We start from the raw sequence: 21,080 nt of genomic DNA, 5'->3' as shown, positions 1-21,080 counted from the left end.
GCTTGCATGTTGCACTTTAGTCCTTTACAGGTGCTGTGCATGTAGTTTCGGGAACCTTATTTTCCACATAAGGTTACATAGTATGAATATTTTTCTATTTGATTATAAGTTTTCTGTAGACATGTTTTAGTGACCAATAGTTTATTGTGTAGATGTAACAAATATCTTTCTCTGTTTTTATTGTGTTTTAAACTCTTCCCTGCTCTGAAAACATGGCATACAGTTTCTCCCCGTGTGTTTTGGGATGGCTTCCTTAGGTTAGGTTTCTAAAAGAAAAATTTCTGAGTCAAAAAATTCTAACACTTAAAAAAATAATCTTTGTTATTAGTATTTTTCTATGTGAGTTGTTTTACCTGCATGCCCATCTGTGCATCATGTGTGTGCAGTGCCCACGGAGGCCGGAAGAGGACATTGGATTTTCTGGAACTGGAGTTGCAGAAAATTACAAAGTTGGGACTGAACCTGGGTCCTCTGCAAGAGCAGTCAGTGCTCTCAACTGCTGAGCTATCTCTCCAGCCCAAAAAGTTTCTAACACCTAAAAAGCTGTTAATAGACATTCCCGATCTCTCCCCTAAACGTCTCTGGTATTCTGTTCTCAGGGTGGCACTATTGTAAAATTTGCACATTCCACCTAACCAAAAAGTATTCCTGTTGGTGGTTGGCATTAGTTTCATGTGTTTATGTGTCTTTATTGAATCAGTAACTAAAAATAAATTGAAAATGCTTATTGGTCATTTATGTTTTTGTTTGTTTTTAAAAGCCAACCTATACGAAGCCTTCATAAAGACCATAACTCTTTGTTTTTTATTTTCTGTGTGCTTTCAAATATTATGGTGCTTTTTTAGAATACCTGCATTTCAAGCTTGTATATTCAAATGATCACAAATCCCTCTGAGTTTATGGAAACTAATCTAAAACTTGAAAGCAGTCCAAAGACAGTGTCAGCTAGACACTGAGATTTGAGAGAATGAGGCAAATGTGGGACAAGCTCAAAGATTGCCTACAAGTCTTCTAACATTGGAATGTATGGTCATAGTAAAAATAACATAGAGCATTGCCTAATTTTTTTTTCTATCTCTGATGAGACAGGACAACTTATTAAGAGAAATAATTATTGGTTTACGGTTTCAGGGGTTAGAGCTCATGACAGCAAGGTGAAGACTATGGTGGGTACAGGTGTGAGCTGACCTCTTGAGCCATAAACAGGAAGCAGAAAGAGAGCTTCCTGGGAGTGGCTCAAAGCCCACCCCGTGACACACCAGTCCTACAGGCCTGCTGCTCCTTCCTAAATAGTTTCACCATCTGGAGTTGAACACACAGCCTCGAGCCGGCGGGGGTCGTTCTCAAGGCAGCACAAGCCTACTGAGTACTGTACTCAGACCTTAGAACAGAAGCAGACACGTGAGGCCTGCAGAGAAGTGGTCACGTGCTATGTAGTGAAAAGGCTAACGGCTTTAAAATCCAGAGAAAAAAGATGGATGAAGCTAGTGTTCTGTGTGAAGCTATCTCGTCTTTCAAGAAGGAGCGATTCAAAACTTCAAGTATAATAACAGTGTGGGGCTTGGCTGTTGAGAAGTCTTCTAAAGAGTGCGTTGCTGTGGGAGAGAGAATAAGCTCACTGAAAGATCTCAGGGCTTTGTAAAGCTAAATTGTATCAGCTCCTAACCAAAGGTTAGCTATCAACACAGCAACAGTAACAGCACATTTGGAGGAAAATTTTGCTCCTGTTAGGAAAGAGGCTAGAGATAGTAATGCTGTGCTTGATTAGATGATTAGAAGATAAAGTTTTAATTGTATGTTATCATTTTAAGTTTATTATAATGTGTACGGGTATTTTGCTGGCATGTATTTCTGTGTACCGCATGCTTGCTGGGCACGTGCTGAGGCCAGAAGAGGGCACCAGATGGGGTGAGCTGCCATATGGGTGCTGGGAACTGCTGAATCATCTCTCCAGCCCCTGCTATCATCTCTTAAATAAAGACTAAGTAGTTGAACTCAGTGGGAAGGAAAAAGAGAACAAAACAACCTTACACACTCAGGTTGCAAGACCTCCCCTCAGCAGTCAGCGTTGGCGGGCAAAATAGAATCAGAGCAACTACCCAATCGGCTCTGTGCCTTACTAACCCTAACGGCTGTTTGTGATTGGCTGAAGGTCAGAGGTCTGTAACTGGCTGAAATCCTGCTACGTTACAAAAATATTGGCTGTGGTTTATTGTACAGCAACTCAAAAGTACAGAGACAGGTTTAGGCTAATGCTTATCGTATTTTAACTAGCAGGATACAGACCATTTGGTAGAGGGCAGAAGAAGAGTAAAGGAGGAAGATAGATGAACATAAGTAGAAAATGCCATGTAAGGTAGGAAAAAGACACTGAAGGACATCATTATAAAAAGTTAGCTAGCTATTATTATTAAAGCTATGAAATTTTTTTCTTAAAAAAAACTGAACTTTGTGTTGCCTGTATGTAATATATCTAAAATATAAAACAAAGTTTCTAAGAAAAAGAGAGATGGCTCAGCGTTGGTTCCCAGCACGCACAGCACATTGTGTCTTACACTGTCTGTAAATCCAGTTCCAAGGGATCTGATGCCTCCTTCTGGGCTCCTCTGGCTCCTGCATTTATGTGGCACATACAAACTCACACAAGCATACACTCATACTCAGAAAGATAAATTTAAAAATGAGGAAATTTATACTTTAAATTAATAGCTGAAATAAATATGTGACAGGTATATTGAAAGGGTTAGACTAACTTTGTAACCTATATGTCTTCTAAAGCCTATAGTTTTGAGTTTTAGGTCCAGGTTAAGCTAAAGCTTCTTAGTAACTTTCCAGAGAGTGAAGGAATGTGACCCTATCTGTGAGGACAGATATAAAAAAAGGGCAAGCAAGCAATGACCTTCACTCAGCAAAAGAAAGACCAGACCCTTGTCCTTGAGATAGCGTTTCTTAGCAACGAACCTAGACTTCTTCTGAGTTGCTTTTGACCTCCAGCCAAAAGTCTGTAGCCCCTAATCTTCAAGGATGAGCTAACCACCCCCACCTTAAATTGCAGCTGCATCCACACTTGGCAGGACTGGCCAAGCTTGAACACCTAAGACTAACCAATTATCTTACTTTATAATTTCCTCATCCAATCCTAAATTGCCAAAATTGCAACTTCAAATTTCCCGCAATTTTTCTTTTAAAAACCTAAAGGCCTTTGTCTCCTGGTGCCACTCTTTGCTGACCGGCAGGAGTGACCTCGTTGTACAATGGTTAATAAACCTCTTGCTTTTGCAACGAGTCTTGGTCTGGGGGAGTTTCTGGGAAGGGCGCGATCGAACTCCTGAGCTGTGAGACCCCAGGTCTTACAATATTAATATCAAATAAAATAAAAGCAAAAGTAGAGATATCATATTTCTAAAAGTATCAAACAAAAAAATTCAAAAATGATGTAAAACTCATGAGCAAGCATGAATGCATTAGAGTGACCTGAAATGCAAGCGTAAGACACACACACAGCATTACAAAGGCAAGCTTAGTATTTCCTCCTACACAGCAAAACAGGGAGACTTTAACATGAGCATCTTAAAAGGTGATCAAAAAGACATAATCATGCTTAGCATAATGGTGTGTGTCTGCAATTCCAGCCTTGGGAGGCTGAGTCAGGGGAATCAAGAGTTCAAGGCCAGCCTGTGTCAGTGTGAATCCTTGTGGCACCTCCCCCCCCAAAAAAAAAATCCTAAAAACAAATTATATATAATAATGTAAATAATTTTTGTTGAGGCCATTGTGTGTGTGTGTGTGTGTGTGTGTGTGTGTGTGTGTGTGTGTGTGCGAGTGTGAGTGTGAGCATGTGGAGGTCAGAAGACAACATGTGGAGGTTGATCTTCTCCTTCCACCTTGCAGGTCCCGTGGATTGAACTCAGGCTTAGCTGAGCCATTTCACTGGCCCTATAGAGATAATTTTTAAAGGAATTCTGCCACATGATTTAACGAGGGGAGAAAGTTAATATTCACTAATTGCAAATAGCTGATATTATAAGACATCTTTGGAAATAGCAGTAGGCAGTGTGGGGCTGGAAAAACATCTCACTGGAAGTTTCTTAAAAATTAAAATATGTGTTACACGCTGTAAGGTTTGTAACATTAAAGTGCAATTAATATTTACAGGGGAATGTGTGGCCTTAAGTGTGTGGATTAACAAGTAAAATTGAAAGTTATTTAACTAAACTGTTTTTCTCCTGAAACTCCTAGAAACTGAACTTGGGGCCCCTAGCATGCCAGGCAAGCACTCTACCACTGAACAATCAATTGATTGATCAAGCACAGCCCATAGCTAAGCACTTAATGAGAAAAGAAAAAAAAGAATCATTAAGAAAACATACAAAGGAGCTGGAGAGATGGCTCAGAGGTTAAGAGCACTGGTTGTTCTTCCAAAGGAGCTGAGTTCAATTCCTAGCACCCACATGGTGGCTCCAACCGTCTATAATGAGATCTGGTGCCTTCGTCTGGCGTGCAAGCACACATGCAGGCAGGATAGAATATACATAATAAATAAATTAATTAAAAAAAGAGAAAACTTAAAGAGACCATTAAGCAATAAAGGTAAAGTCATATCCTACCGAAAAATAAAAAAAAATAAAATAAATAAAAAAAATAAAAAAAATAAAATAAAAAAATAAAAGAAAAGAAAATAAAAAAATTTAAATCCAGCAGAAACATGACCCAAGAATTTTAATTTGTGTGTGCGTGTGTGTTAATTTTTGATTGTGGAAGCTTCCAAACAGGTGAAGGCAGACACCAAGCCCTGCTGACTCAGCTCTGTGTGTTCCTATATGGGTGCCTTTCTTCATTTGTCCCCCTAACCTCAGATGCCTTACCACATAGATGGGGAAAAGATGGATCAGGAGAACAAGGTTTTAGCAAAACTAGTGAATTTTAAAAGCAGGCACAGGGAAGGCAAGATGGCTTTCGGAGAGAGGCTCCTGCCACACTGCCTGAAGTGTGATCCTTCATCCTACCTAAGTCTGATCCCCAGACCTCACGGAAGGATGAAAGGAGCAAACCACCCCACAGAGTGATCTCCTGCTTCCTCATGTGCGCCCCTGCCACGCCCACCCACACCCACACATACACAATGATAAGAGTAAATAATGAGACACAGGAGGCACAATAAAAATGAAAACCGTAATGTTCAGCGAGAGTCAAAATATGAAACTGCTAGACCACTTTTATTAATCTTTCTGAAATTTTAAACATCGGTATATAATTTTTAAGAATGTGTAGAGTAAAAAAAAAAAAAAGAACGTGGAAAGTAAGAAAACTTTGTCAGGAAAAAGGAGTAGAAAGCTCACTGTAGAGTGAGGTAAGCACAGGAGCTCTGCAGCGAGAGTGCAGGCCGCCTGGCCTCGATTTGGGCTCTGCCACAGTGAGCTTGACAAGAGCCCTGATCCCTCCTCCCCTTCTTTCCTCATAAGTAAAGCAGTAAGAACTGCGACTGCCCAGAAGACTGCCATGTTGACTAAGTGAACATTAGTTGGCGAATGGACAGCTTAGAGGAAGACCTGGCATTTGGTATATTAGCTCTGCCAGGGTGGTTTAAAAAAAAGAAAAAAGAAAAAAGCAAGAAGCATTGGTCATCGTAAGCATCTTTCCCCAAAAGGAGACTAGCAGGAAAGACTGCTATGCTCAAAGAACAGATCACCCCATCTTATACTCTTGTTCCAGATAAGAGGCAAAGACAAAGCCATCCCATTCATTTTACGAGACAGTATAATTTGATTCCTAAGCTAGCCAAGAACAAGATATGCCACCCTATCTAGAGACATCTATGTAATAAGTCTAAAATATTTGCAAATCTAGATTAGTATGGAGGAAACATTTTAAAAATAAGACCAAGCTTGATTTGTCCCAAGAAAGCACAGAAGGTTTAGCTTGGGAAAAAAACTATCAGAGTTATTTATCAAATAGCAGGCTAAAAAGAACAGTCCATAAGATGAAGGCTGTAGGCACTGAACAAGGCACTTGTTTTCGATTTAAAAAGACAACAAAGACAGAAGTAAGGAAAACCAAAAAGCCTTGGCCTCACAAAAGCATCTAAATACTCCTGTATTTATGTGTTTAACTGGATTTCGAAGTGACTTTTCCATTTAAGTTAGGAACAAGGAGCTGGTGTGAGACACATGCCTACAATCCCAGTATTTAAAAAACAGAGGCATAAAGATCAGGAGTTCAAGGCCAGCCTTCTCGACGTGGAAAGTTTGGGGTCAGCCTAGGCTACGTGAGACTATCTCGAAAAATACAAAAATAGACCTGAAGCAGAGAGAGGGGTGAGGAGGGAGAATGAGAGGACAGGAAAGAGCGAGGAAGAAAAAAACGCTGATACTTTCTTCTAGGTATGGTTGTCTATTATTATAAAATCTAGACAGTCCTGCAGAACTAATATTTTCTATAGATGAACCATAAATGCTAGTTTTAGAAGTCAATATTTACACAAACTGGGAAAAATTCTCAATGAAAATAATCAAATGCCTGAGTATACAAAAGATTTGTAAATGTTTTGACTGAGAAAATATCAAAGCTTCATTGCAGTTTTACTAAATTGATCTTAATGAACAGTGCTCCTGGGAGAAGAATCAATGTCCTCAGAGCATCAACCTGTGCAGCTCCAAATACAAATCCTAGTATAGGACTTTACACATCCACGAGGGAGAATGAAGGTCCAAAAAATAGTCACTGTAACTCTGAGAGAGAATAGTAAGGAAGGATGGTGCGTTGTATCAGGTATCAGGGTTTACTGCAGAGCTGCTGAAGCGGAATAGTGTGACGTCACCTACCTGTGAGCTGTTTCAGAACTCTCAAAGCAAGTCCCTGCACAGAGAACCTGGTCACTGAGCTACCCTGGTCCACACACCAGGGTTAAGAGAGCTGAGTTTCTGAGTGGGGGTGGAAAATCAAAAAATTCTTACGTAAAGCGAAAAAGAAAAGACAAGTGTGACAAAACCTGACAACTAGGAGAGAACACAGGGATACCCTCGGAGAGGCTGGAGCAGGAAACACTTCCTAACCTAGAAAGGCTAGAACCTCTGACTCGGTTAAAATGTGCTCTTCTGAATGGCCAATGAGCTGACATCCTGCTCAAATGGAAGATTAGGTCAGTTCATCAGCGACTACACTCCAGCAAGAGGGGGAAGGCCCAAGTAAACTGTTTACTTTAGTTTTAATTATGTGTATGTATGTGTGTGGAGTGTACATGAACCCCCTTTGGAAGGCCTGAGAGGATATGGATCCCTGAGAGATGGAAGTGTGGGTGGTCATGGGTCACCCAGTATGGGTGCTGGGAATCAAACTGATATTCTGCAGGGCCACTGTGTGTGTCTAACCAGTGAGCCATCATTCTGGCACCATGATAGGGAAAAGAGCAGTTCTTGGTCATAGCTGCCCATGACCTGGTAAGATTTTGACATCAGCCAATTTTTTTTTTTTCTCTTTTGAAGCAGAGTACCCTTACTTATACACACAAGCCTCAGTGACACAAAGATGACAGGGGTGCCCAGAGCCCTCGGAACGTCAGCATCTGATTCAGGCTTATGAATGCCCATGATGGGGGACAATCTTTGAATTCTGTGAGCTCACAGTGGAGTTTGCTGGTAATGTACCCTGGGTGAGAGCGGTACCCAGTTCATACCTGGCATAAAGCAACTGTGTGAGACACAGCCTCACACCAGCTCCTCTTCAGTAAGAACTGGTCAGAGCGTTTCAGTACACAGCAGAGGTTAAATTCCCGGCTCTGCTTTCATTATCTTCTGTGTGTCTCGCTCTGCTCTTATCAGAATGTGAGCTGTACAGTCTGTGCTGGAACATTCCTTCCTCCATCAGGGCTTATGATCACTCAGTGCTCCTTCTTTCCTCAGCCCTCCCTCAGCCAGTTCCTGGAAAGGTTTCCCAAGATGCCAGTGGGGCTCTGTCTCTGACCAGGGCTCTCTGTGCCTGGTCCTGGCCTTTTCTTCTGCGGAAGCCAGCTTTCTTCTTAGTGTTGTGCTAATGGGCACATAGCATTAAACTCCTTCTGGCAAGAGTCACTTCTGGCTGAAGTCAAGTCCCTGGTGCCTGCAGTACATGGCATGACCCCATAAAACATGTCCTGTTCGGTTTCTTTCATACCAGCCAAATGGCTTCGCTAGTAAACAATGTCCCAGATGAACTGGGGCATGACCACTGGCCACTGATGACAATGTTTAACATGCTCCAGAATCTCTCAGGATTCTCTATTTTTTTTCTGAGACACCTCTTACTCTGCAAGCTTCCTTCTCTAGCACAGGAGAGGCTGCACGTGGCTCCTTGGGTGTTAGAAGGACCCAGGAAGTACTACATAGGCTCAATCTACAGAGCATCTTTGTTTCCTTAAAAGAAATTCTTCTGGTTTTGCTAAGGTGAAGTGAAGCAAGATGATCTTCCTTACAGAGAAAACAGAAGCAAGAGTGCAAGGAATGAGAAGAGAGACTGAGAGACAGTGTAACGGCATGAAGTGAGGGACAGAGACAGCTCAGCAAACGGAAGTGTGCTAGGCAGGATTTTCAAACAGCCTCTGAGTTTCTTTTTAAAAATTTATTTTTATTTAAAATTGTGTGTGTGTGTGTGTGTGTGTGTGTGTGTGCACATGAGTGTGAGTTTCTGCTGAAGCCAGATGAGTTGGATCTTCCTGAGCTGAAGTTACAGGTGGTTGTGATCCCCAGATATGGGTTCTGGGAACTGAACGTGGGTCCTCTGCAAGAGCAGGAAGTGCTCTTATCCAGTGCTCTTAACCACTGACCATCGAATCATCTTTCCAGCCCAAGGCTCTGTGATTCTCTCCCTCCCCCTCCCTCTCTTTCTGTGTATGTGTGTGGAGAGGCCAGATGTCAACATCAAATCTCTCCTTCAATTGCTCCCTCATTGTTATTATTTTTATTGCTACTATTATTATTACTGAGACAGGGTTTTTTCTGTGTAGCCCTGGATTTTCTAAACTTGCTTTGTAGACCAGGCTGGCCTTGAACTTACGGAGATGTACCTACCTCTGCCTCTCCGAGTGCTGGATTCAAGGAATGCACCACCACGCCTGGCTTCTATTATTATTTTTAAGTATCATTATTATTGTTTTCTGCCATATTGCTCAAGCCAGGGTCTCTCAGTGAACCTGGAAGTTGGTGGTTTGATTGACATGGCTGAGCGGCGAACCCTAGGTCCTCTTGCACACATCCAGCCATGCCTGGCCTTCAGGTGGTGTGGGGAATCCAAATCCACACCCTTGTGCTTTCTCAACAAGCACAGCTGAGCTGGGTCCTCAGCCCCTCGCCTCTGTGATTTCCACGCCCAAGGTTCACATTGTCAAGTAACTCCTTCCTTCTCGGCTGCAGTCGAATCTGCGGTTCATTCTGTAGCCTCTTATTAATTGACTGTAAGTTATTAAGAAAAGGGACTCATTCTTAATTGCTGGTCAACAAGGGACAAGACGCTTGAGTTTTGTAGCTAGGAAAGCATGTTTTCTGCCTATGCTGCTGTGAGCTTGGAAGACCCCAGGCCACAGGTAAGACTGTCAATCAGACCCTATTAACCTATGACACTAGAACCCTGACACCCAATAAGCAGCTATGCAGAAAATGAATGACTGGCTGTTTGTCTGGCCTGCCATGGCTCCAGTGTGTTCGTGGAGAGGTAGTGCTTCTCTCACAGGCCCTAAGGAGAAGAGAAGAAGAATGGGGAACATGGTTAGAATACGTGATCCTGGGGACAAAGCAGGTGTGAAATTATACTGACCTAAGACAGGGCCCATGTGCAAGGGCAAAGGGCTCCCATGGCACGGTGAGGCAAAGGAGCTACTTCAGTAGGAAAGACCCTGGCTCCTTTTTCATTCAACACCCTTCAGTTGGATCAACTCCCTGTCCTACCACCACAGAGCCAGCCAAGTCATAGGCACCAGCATTCCCCTGGATATTCAGAAGGGAAGCCATGAAGGCCAAGAGGCATGCAATTCAATAGTCAAACAGGAAACACAACAGCCACACAATGCCCCATACCTTCCAGACAATTGCAAGCTACATTTATTGTTTGGGCCCAACAATCTCGGGAACAGAGTGATTATCATTTGCTTTGTTTACTAAGGCCGGGTCTTACACAGCCCATGCTGTCCTTGAACTTGCTTTGTATCAGAGGATGAGCTTGAGCTTATTCTGATCCCCATGCCTTCACTTGTGGAGTTCTGGGATCACAGTCCCTCGCTATCACATCTAGTTTGCACAGTGCCAGCGATGGAGCCCAGGGGTTCAGATGTGCAAGTGCTCTACCAACCGAGCTGAATCCTCAGCTCCATCATTCACATTTTTTGGTGATAAAATTGAGATCAAGACCAGTTAGCCAAGACCATGGGCTTAGAAGCAGCAGAACTGGGGAAGGAAGCCAGGACCTTCCTTACCACAACTCTTGGCTTTCCCCAAGATGTGTCCAGGGTCTTCCTGGTGCCTGGTATAGTACTGTATCATGAGGGTATATCAGTGAACAAGGCAGGCATGTCCTAAGCCACCAATCAGATATGTAGCCACAGATGGCGCAGGAGCTGTGTAAGGGTCCACGGGAGCTTAGCTGAAAGACCTGCTCAGTTCTGAGATTGGGAAAGTCTCCTAAAGTACCACCCCTCTAAGATAGATCTCAAAGCCGGATCTTGTTATCCAGGAGACTGGAAAGGGAGAAAATTCCAGATGCAGGGGATAGATTGGTATCTTTGTACAAAGGAAAAAAAAAAGTCTGGTAACAAAACTATTTGTTGAAAAGGTGAAATGGAAGCAAGGAAAACTAAGGAGGCGGGGAGGAGCCAGGGGCTTAAAGTTCTGCTTGGAATGCCTCGTGATTCAGAGAATGATGGGAGCCTTGAGTCATCTGCCAAGGGCTCTCACTTTCAGATTTATTTGCAGTAGGAGAATACTAATGTGACTGCTGTGCTGGAAACAGTGTGGGGATAGAAAGAAGCAAGAGCAGAGACACAGAGAGAAATAAGCTTCTGGTAATCATCCAGGTGAAGGATGAGTGAGAACACAGTGCAGAAAATTCGGGAGCAGGTTTGGGCTAATCAGGAGGCAGTGGCAGAGAGAAGCAGGGATCAGAGAGCTGTGTTTGATCCCCCTGCACGGGCACTCTTTATGCTCCAACATAAATGGTTCAAACATTTTATTTTTTCTTCTGACAAAGACAATGCCAGGTCCTTTTTACCATCTCTGGGACACAAGAGGCAGCCCAACCAACAGTCTGAGAAGAGCTTTGTGGAGAGCTCCATCTTTAGGGCCAGACTCAGAAAGGGAGTCATTGAACTTCTCGAGTGGAATCTATAACTTGGAAGCCAGGAAAGGGACAAATGACACGAGGTCTTCATTGCTTTCTTCACGTTAAGCCCAAGACCTTCTGGCAGTTTTTGAAACCCAAGAACACTGCTCTTGACAAAGGAAATACTTAAGTCCTTATTTCTCTTCAAAATTCTGAAGAAGGGGAGTTTATGAGAAAACGGGGAATGAAGGTGTCACAGCAGCTGGAGAAGAGAGGGAAGTGACATTTAGTTTGTGTCATTGAAATAGTGGTGCAGAAGGAAGACATGGGCTTCTCTGTCTGTCCTCCTGTCACCTACATGAGGCTCAGTGTCCCAGTAACAGACAAAGCAAACAAGCAAAAATCAGCAACATCAAGAACAAAAGATGTAAAAAAAAAGCCTCTTCTTCACGAGGCCATATCCTGAAGGCTTGTGGTCCCTCCTGCGGTCTGGATATTGCCAGCACACTTGAACCCACAGGAAAAAATGGTCTTAGCCATTTTTTGATTCCTTGTTGGTGAAAGGAAAAGCCATGAAGAATTTTTTTTTCTCGTTAGCAACAAGGAGAATGGCATGTCTGTTTGAAATCATGTACTCCTAACTTAAGAAATTTACCTTTAAAAGACCTCCCCCCACCCCGGGTGTGAGTATGTGTGTGTGTGTGTGTGAAGTATGTCCTATCTGCTCATTTTTGTGAAGTGACATGGAACCTCAGGAGCATATGACACAAACCATAGGCCAGCTTGGAAGGATGACTTTAAGGTCTGTGTCTTGTCAATTTTAATAGAGAAGGAAAGGAGCGAGTACTCTCGTAAATAGGAATTACTTTCCAGTCGAGGGGACAGGGGACATTTGGCAGGGTCTAACTGATAAGGGCCGTTCTTCCCACAGCTGAATACAATTCCTCAAAACTTACTCAGAGCAAAGTCAATAAATGAGCAGGATGGGGAGATAACTCAGTGGCTAAAGGGCTTGTCCAGCGCATGTGAGGACCAGTGTTTTGATTCCCAGAGCTCCCCATAAGTGCCAGATATGCCTGCAGTTCCAGCCTTAGAGAGTTATCACAGGGGGATCCCAGAGCAAGCTGGCTAGCAAGCCCAGCCATGTCAATGAGCTCTGGGTTTGATTGAGCAACCTTCCTCAAAGAATAAGGTAGAACCCCAACGAGATAATCGTCTACATCAAGCTTAGGCTTCCATGTGCACACTACATACAAGTACTTGTGCCCTTACACATAGCTGCCACCCTCACACAAGGGCAATATAAAAATAAACCACCTTGGGATGCATAGGGTTACTGCTCTGATGAACTCCTGTGACGTTATCCATCCCTCTCTAAAATGAATAACTCAGTGAGTTTCCAACAACCAGCATTTACTTTTGAAATAGCTGCCAGAGACGAGCAGCCTGATGGACCTACTTGGAGAAACCAAGGGCTCCATCAGTTTTTAATTCAAGGGCAACGGCACTGTCTGAGCATCCATTCTGCACTCCTCCTACAGGGTGTGGGGTTGCTGTGAAGATCGTGGAGCTGGTGAAGGAGACACGGGTGTGAGCAAATGATGAACCTACATGGAGAGATGGCCCTCAGCTCTGAGGGCATGTCGAGGAGGGGTGAGGAGTTACCGTGTTAACGAGGAGTTTGAAATGGCTCAACTAGGTTTGAATAGCAGATCTTTGCTGAAGTTAGGGAATGTGGGCGGAGGAAGCACATTCAGATCATAAGCAGTTGGGAACAAGCAACCCTCTCCCTGGCCCGCAGTGGAGTCTTGTAAACCTTTCTTGCTTTCGGGGCCACAGAGCACCAGGCAGGCTGTGCCCCCAGTGTCTTCTCACCGTTGCTCACTGAGTGCACTTTTAGCTAGTTTTGACTCTTGCTCAAACCAGATACCTATTTGTGGGTTGTCATTCTTTGCTTTTAACTTCAATGGGTTTAAGTTCTTTGTGCTTTATCGAGAAAAGGTGTCAGGTATTTTTAGAGTAAGACTCTGAGTTCGAAGCCTGCAGCCCCGGCCTCGCCATGGTCCAGGATTCTCTATGCTGATTCGGGACGTGAAGAGCTCGGCTCCGGCTCTTGTCCCTTCTTCCCTCACTCTAGCCACATGCACCCATTCGTTCACGCCTGCACTGTCCTTGGGGCTGAGGAACAGTGAATTATTTTGCTGGGATTCTTGGGAAAGGTGCCCTGTCCCCACACACATTCCATTGAAAGAAGAAAAGAGGCTGGAAGATCACCCTGCTCTAACTCCAACAGAAGTTTCTTCCTTCTTGGAAAAGTCCCTCGCTAAGACAAAGAAAGCCCACAGAAAACCCGCTGATGTCATTCAAAAGAACATTTGTCTTCTGAATTATCACGTTTCAGTTAGAATCCTGTCCTCCTCCCTTGGGCCCAGCACTTCTGCTCCTCTCTGTAGGGAAAGTGAATCTCTCTGATTAAAAGGAGCCTCTGCCAGGCCTGTCACCAGCCAGTGCTGAGAAGACAAACCCAATTAAAACAGACAAAATGTGCCTGGTGCTTGCATCTCCTCAGCAGTTCTTTCTCTCTCTCTTTCTGTCATCCCAAAATGAAATCTAGGTCACCAACTGTGTAATCCACAGAACATCCCAGGGTGCCTTTCTCTTTCCTCCCACCTGTTGGCCTGTGTTGGAGGGCAGGTGCTGGGTGGGGAAAACATCCTTGCCACACCCTGGGTTTGCTCTTTCCCTAGGAAGGTTCTACCTCAGAATGGGAAACTCCAAGTCAAGATCTCCCAACTAGGCCCTGCAACTCTCTGTTGCCTTTCCCAATACACAACTTTTAAAATACTGGACACCATTTTCCAAGCAGGAAGTATACTGCTATCAAGACCCCTACTTGAGCTCTTCCCAACAGGGAACACCTCCAGCATCTGAGGGGAAACAGCAGCATGTTTGAGATGGATTCCTCACAGCTTCTTAGAATGTCCCCACCACCAGAAGCTCCAGGAATCTCGATGGCCTGTTGCATGGAGGAATGACTATGAAGTTAATGGAGCTGAACGATCTCTGAGTCCAGGAGGCTCTCTTCTCCTCTGGCCCTGAGAGATATTTCCTTCAGAAAGAAGAAACAAAAGACAACAGACCAAGGCTGTGGACAGCAAGCGAGCTGCATCCTAAGGAAGCAGCAGGGCTTTAGCATCAGGGTTAGAGCAGTGCACCCCAGGACAGCATTTGAGAGAGGCCATTTTGAGCAGATGTCTGTAGCGCCTATGGATGCATGAGGCCGTCCCCTTGCATAAGGCTGGTGTTGAGTCCTTTTAGGTGGTAAAGAGTCAAACAGAGGACTGAGCTGGCAATGGCTCCGGGGATGGCAGGTGGAGTGATTATAGGGTGGGTGAATGGAAAAGAAGAGTCATCTCAGCCATGTTTATGAGATGATATCAATGACTTACATGGAGGAGCATGAGACACACTGCTGAAGGTCAGCACACAGGACTGTACAGGACTCATTTCTACTACACTGGGTCCCTGATATCTAATACTGGGGATATCCTGGCCCGGATGTCTATTGAGTCTGTACTGCTTGCCCACAGCGCCTAGCTTTCCCTCACAGTGAGTGAGAAGAATAGAGGCTGAGAGGGGACTCTGTAGTTCAGATTCACTGCCTCCTGGTTGTGTGGCCTGATCCCAGCCTCTGTCTTTTCATTTCAGTCCTATAACAAGGATTTTGACACCACCTCTCACTACTCATATAATCTGTTTTTTGATGGGGTAAGGATATTGAGCCTGTGAAAAATCACTTGGTTAACCGATGCTGTAATCTGAAAGTTGAATATCCCTCAAAGCCCATGTGTTAAAGACTTGTTCCAGGGGTCTGGAGATAGAACTCAGCTGGTAAAGTGCTTACCTGATGGCTTGAGTGAGAATGGTGCCTATAGACTCACATATATTTGAATGTTTGGGTCCCAGTTTGTAAACTATTTAGTAAGAGTTAGAAGGTATGGCCTTATTGGGTGAGTTGTCACTGGCAGTGGGGGGTGGGGGTGGTGAACTCTAAGGTTTCAGAGTCCCATACTAGGTCCAGTTTCTCTCTGTTTCTGTCTCTCTATGTCTCTCTGTCTCTTACTCCCCTCTCCATCTTGTGAATCAAATGTGATCTCTCAATTCTTGCCACCATGCTCTCCACCATGACAATAATGGACTAAATCTCCGAAACTGTAAGCAAGTCACCATTTAAGAGCTTTCTTCTATAAGTTGTCTGGGCTATGGTATCTCTTCACAGTAATAGAACAGTAACTAAGATATCTATCATGCACAAAACCCTAGGCTAAGTCCCATCCCAGAACCACTTACACCGGGCACAGTGGCACACACCTTTCAATGCAGCACTCAGGGGGCAGAGGCGGGTGGATCTAAGCTGTCTTGGGGGGGGGGAAGCAACTCCCGCAGAGTGGCACATACTTACTGTCTCAGCTATCCTCAGGCAGAGGCAGGTGGCTGAAGTTCGAACCATCTTCAGCTACACAGGGGCTTTGAGGGCAGCCTGGCTTACATAAGCTCCTGTCTCAAAAAACAAAACAAAAAAACCAAGACGAATCTGCAACTCCCCTAAAAAACCTCGGTGTCAGGGTGGCACTTTCACTATTGAGAGGCAGTAGAGAGGTGGTAGACTCCTTAGGAGAGGCCCAGGAGGTCATGGGTTAGGACACTGAGGAAAACACTGGGATCCTGACCTCTTCCTCTCTACCTTTGACTTCCTGGCCATGACATAAGCAGTTTGTTCTGCCATGCAATTCTCACCGCGGCCATCTAACAAGATGCCCAGAGCACCGAGTTTGGTGGATTTTTAAATTGGAAATAGTAAAACTATAAGCCAGAACAAACACTCTCTCTTTATAGGTTGATTAGACAGACTACCTGAGCAAAACCTCATTACCAACAGTATCTAGGAGACTGTGCTGGAATGCAAACGAGCAGCCGTTAAACACACTTTAGCTAAGAGCGGCCGTTAAACACACTTTAGCTAAGGGGGCAGGTTGTTTTTGTTCTTCGTTGTTGTTGTTTTTGTCTGTTGTTTTTTGATAGCAGCCTTCCTTGCTGATAGAAGCCGTGCATAGACGAGCTCGCCTGAGGCGGCCCTGCATTGCGACAGTGCGGCTGCAAGTGCTGTCAAGAGGCAGCTCCTGTCTCAGGGTCATCTCAGCGCTGCATGTACTCTGTCCATTCTTACTGGCCTATCCACCTGCTCATTTCCTCAGAGGGAATTCAAGGGCCCCACCCCCACCTCTGCTTCACAATCACCCTTCCATCTTCCTAGGCGTTCACTGTGGGCACAGTTGTCTATCTATCCCTCAGTGAGGGTGGGATGTTCTTGAAGCCGTGAGTTTCTCTTTGCCGGAGGCTATTAGAGAAACTGCTTGGCACACACCTGCTAGTGGCTAAAAGTGAAAATCTGTGGTGGCACATCCTCCCCAGCCACTTCCTGAGGGTGTTACAGAGTCCCCCTAACCTCCAGGTGTAGCTGAGATACAATTCTGCGCAGAGACTGGAGGAATGAGTCAGTGACCTTACGAAACTTCCAGATTCTACAGAGATTTAATCAGTAGACACAAGCTCCCCAGCATGTTCGCCAAATCTCAGATTGCTGTGAGTTACAAGGACACAGCTGCGAGCTAATTTCTACTCAACCTCTGGAACATGAACTTATAATCATGTTGTATGAGCTCACACAAAGTAGAATACAGCTTTTTCCAGACTCCTGGAGGTCCACTGTGAATCTGTTCACCCCTTCAAGCTGGGTTGTCATTGTCATTGTGAGCTGGGACATGGATGATACGGAGTGGTAAAAGTCTTGCTTTCTAGGCTCCCAGTGGTGAGACTGGGACACCAACTGAGCCACAAAGCCCTTGACCCACACCTTTTTTGACCACAAGATGTGCTGAGGCAATGGTGGCACAGAATTGTGGGAGTGGCCAACCCATGACTAGTCTAACTTGAGGCCGAAACTACCAGAGAGAGCCCTTGTCAGACATTGCCTGGATGGCCAGGAATCGAAAGCAGAGACCTAGAGTAGAACCAAACATGACTCACATACACACACACACACACACACCAACAAAATGCCTAACAATATTCTGCTATACTCATAGATCGGTGTCTAGCCTAATTGTCATCAGAGTCTTTGTCCAGCAGCTGATGAGAGCAGATACAGAGACCCACACCCAAACATTAGACAGAACTCATGGAATCCCACAGAAGAGGGAGAAGAAGAACTACAGGAGCCAGAGAGTAACACCAGATAACACCAGAACATCGCCCACTGAATCAGCTAAGCAAGGCTCATAGGGGCTTACAGAGGCTGAAGCAGCAGCTGGAGCCTGCTTGGGTTTATGCTAGGTTCTCTGTATATCTACTGTGGTTGTTTAGCTTGTTGTTGCTGTCGTTTGTGGGCCTCCTAAAAGTGAGAGTGGGGGTGTCTCTGGATCTTTTGCCTGCTCTTGGGACCCTTTTCCTCCTCCTGGGTTGCCTCATCCAGCCTTAATATGATGGTTTGTGTCTACTCTTATTACATCTTGTTATACTATGTTTGGTTGAGATCATGGGGAGAACTGCTCTTTTCTGAAGGGATACTGAGGAGCCATGGATCTGGGAGAGGGAGAAGGTGGAGGGTTGGAAGGAGTGCAGGAAGGGGAGGCTGTGGTCAGGATGTATTGTATGAGAGAAGTCTAAATAAAAATTGTAAAATACAGTCAAGCAATAAATTATAGATAATGGGACCTATTTCTCACTGTGTGTGAGAAATATATTTAAGTTCATGTGTGATAAATATATTTATGTGTGATATATTTCATGTGTGATAAATATATTTAAGTTTGTGTCAAGTTTAGTTACATAGAATTAAATATTTCTTTAAAAAGTCTTGCTTTCTGAAGATCCCTGCCCTCTATTAAGGCCCTACCTGCAGATGAGAGAAAGCACTTCTGTTTAGAAGGCAGAGGAGGGTCTAGGAAGGGCAATTAAAAGAGAAGACAGGAAAGCTCAGTTTAACCCTTCCATGCAGGAACATGTTTTCCCCTTGCCCACCTGGCTGGCTGCCCTTGTTCTGGCTCTAAATGGAGTCTTGTGAATGGGATGCCTGTCAACTCCTACTGATGCAACCAAATACCTGAGAAAAATCAACTTAGAAGGAAGAAGAGTTTATTTTGACCAAGAGGGTAGTTTGCTTTCAGAAGTTTCTGTGCATGGCCAGGCCCTTTGCCACGGGCCTGAGGTAAGACATCGTGGTAACAGGAGGACAAGCAGCATCTGAGCGCCTCACCCCGCAGCTACTATGAAACGGAGAGAAGGAAAGAAAGTGTCCCCGGGACTCCACTTTCTCTTACTAGGCTCCACTTCCGAATAGCTCATTCAGCTATGAATTCATCAATGGGGCAGCCCATCCATGACGTCAGCTTCCTCTCAGTTCAGCTGCCTCTCTGCTCTCTAAGGGCTCGTGCTCCTTGCTAAAAGCCCTACTGTTGTTTATCTTCCATACCACAGCCAGCGCAGGCTTGTGAAACCTAAACCTAATCCCACCTTGCATTGAGTGAAAACTCTGGCTGTGAGTGGATGCCTCAGACAGGTCCTATACATTGGCTTTCAGCAACCCCATCCCGACCCTTATTCCCATTCTATGCAGCCCCACCTACCAGTTTGCAGCTGATGGATCCAGTTTCCACTTGTCTGAAAGAGCCAACAAAGTGAATGAGTGAGTTAGTGAGTGAGGAGTGAGTGAATCAGTGAGTGAGGAGTGAGTGAGTAAGGAGGGAGGGAGTGAGCGAGTGAATGAGTGAGTGAAATTCTGTACTTCCTGCTTTAGTCCCAGACTGTGGTTCTTAGTTATGTCCTGATGTTCCAGTCACTTCGCACTGATCCTTTCTGAAGTGGCCCGTACTTTAAAATAATCCCAACTTCCTTCTATATCTGCCAGAGGAAATTTTCCTCCATAGGGAGATGGCTCCCTGATTAAAGTGTTGGCTGAGGAAGAATGAGAGCCTCCGTTTGGATCTCAGAACTCATAAAAAGCTGAGCACAGCAAAGTAGGGCTGTAATCCCAGTACCGTGGGGAGGGGTTTGCTGGACACCTGGTGAGAACTTTAGGAAGTTGACCTCTGACCCTCATATACATGCACACATAGGTGCTCATATAAACACACACATGTACAGTGAGGGGGGAAGGGAGGGAAGGGAGAGAGAGAGAGAGAGAGAGAGAGAGAGAGAGAGAGATTTAAGAATTTTCCTCCCCAGCCGGGTGTCTGACACAGAGGGTGCAGGCACGACCTCAGGGGGGCCGGGATTCAGCTGCCACAAAGCTCAATGGTCTTTCCTCCAGGAGCTGCTGCCATGAGGCCCTGGACTGCCAATGTGACTGTCCTCTTTGTGACTCCAGCTCAGAGAACAGCATAATGGTTGAGATGCCTTTCCGAGCTGTCTGCCTTCCTGAGCTCAAGACCCCAACCCATGGCTTCCTTTCTCCCTTTCCCAAGGCCAAGTCACAGAAGGGTGGGACTGCGGCTCTCCCAATGAGAAACTCTGATGTGGGAGTACCAGCTGAGAGGCTGTGGGGCTGATGCAGAGAGAGGCACAGGGAGGCGCTTCACCTTGCTTCATCTGACATCTTTGCATCAGCCCCATGAGTCAGGTGGACAGGTATGAACGTCCCCATCTGTAACTTCTGAACCCAAGCTAAAAAATGTGGAAATACTGGTTCCTGATCGCAGGACTGGGGTCAGTGCCAGATCTCTGCCCCTCTTATGATGTTGCTGTCCCTTATAAACCGAGGTAATACAACTGGTGGGGTGTTCTATGTTCTAACTCCCTTGATGCTTCCGTTTCTTCTGCTTTCTTTTTCATTTTCTGGGATGCTGGAAACACAGACAAGCCCAGAGGCATGGGGCTTAAGTCCATGATGACAGCCAGCTTTGACAGAGATGCAGACCCATAAGAATCAGAAGACAGGACCAGGCATCTCTTAAAAGAATATATACACCTTATACACACACACACACACACACACACACACACACACACACGTGCAGGAGGGTTGGGGAGGCACCATCACTCTCTTGTAAGAAGAAAGAGCTTTGCTTTGCCCATCTGCCTTGGACTCTGTTCAAATTTGATGGGCAGAGCTCCCGAGAGCCAGACAAACAGGGAGGTACCCATTCCAGGGCTCTCTCTGGGGGTGGTTTTGAAGAGAGCTTGCCAGCATGGTATTGGAGGATGATTGACACCCCTCTTCCAGGATAACCAGGTGGGGCCTGGACCTGTCCCAGCAGCTGTGGGCACAACACTCAGACCTTCTGTCCTCAGGAGACCAGGGCAGGCATGTGCAAACAGATTCGGGCAGGTTCTCTGTGGCTTTCAACATGAGCTCTTAGTACCAAAGGGAGGGAGAGGCTTTAAAAGTCTTCCTTTCTGAGAAATCCCCTTTCCTGCTCAGCTCTCAGCCCCAGATCCCTCCCATCTATGCCTCTGAGAATCACCCCCTCCCATTCTGGCTCGTGCTTGATTCAGCTCACCCTGTCTTCATGGGCATGGGGGTCTGAAGGACTCCACAGACATCAGTAGTGGCCTCAGCACAGCCCCTGACCAATTCCACCTTTCAGCCCTGTCCATCTTCTCTGTTGTAAAATGGCCACACCCCAAGGCTGCAGTGGAGGAGAAAGAGACCATCCCTGAATTTTGCAATTGTAAATTAAGATTCTGCTGGCTACTGTTTTCATAATGTGTTCTTTGGCTGGTTTGGGCCAGAAGACCAAGGG

This window comes from Meriones unguiculatus, chromosome 1, assembly GCF_030254825.1.
Source record: "Meriones unguiculatus strain TT.TT164.6M chromosome 1, Bangor_MerUng_6.1, whole genome shotgun sequence".
NCBI lineage: Eukaryota > Metazoa > Chordata > Mammalia > Rodentia > Muridae > Meriones > Meriones unguiculatus.
The sequence above is the reverse complement of the archived record's forward strand: the minus strand, read 5'-3'. Positions refer to the sequence as shown.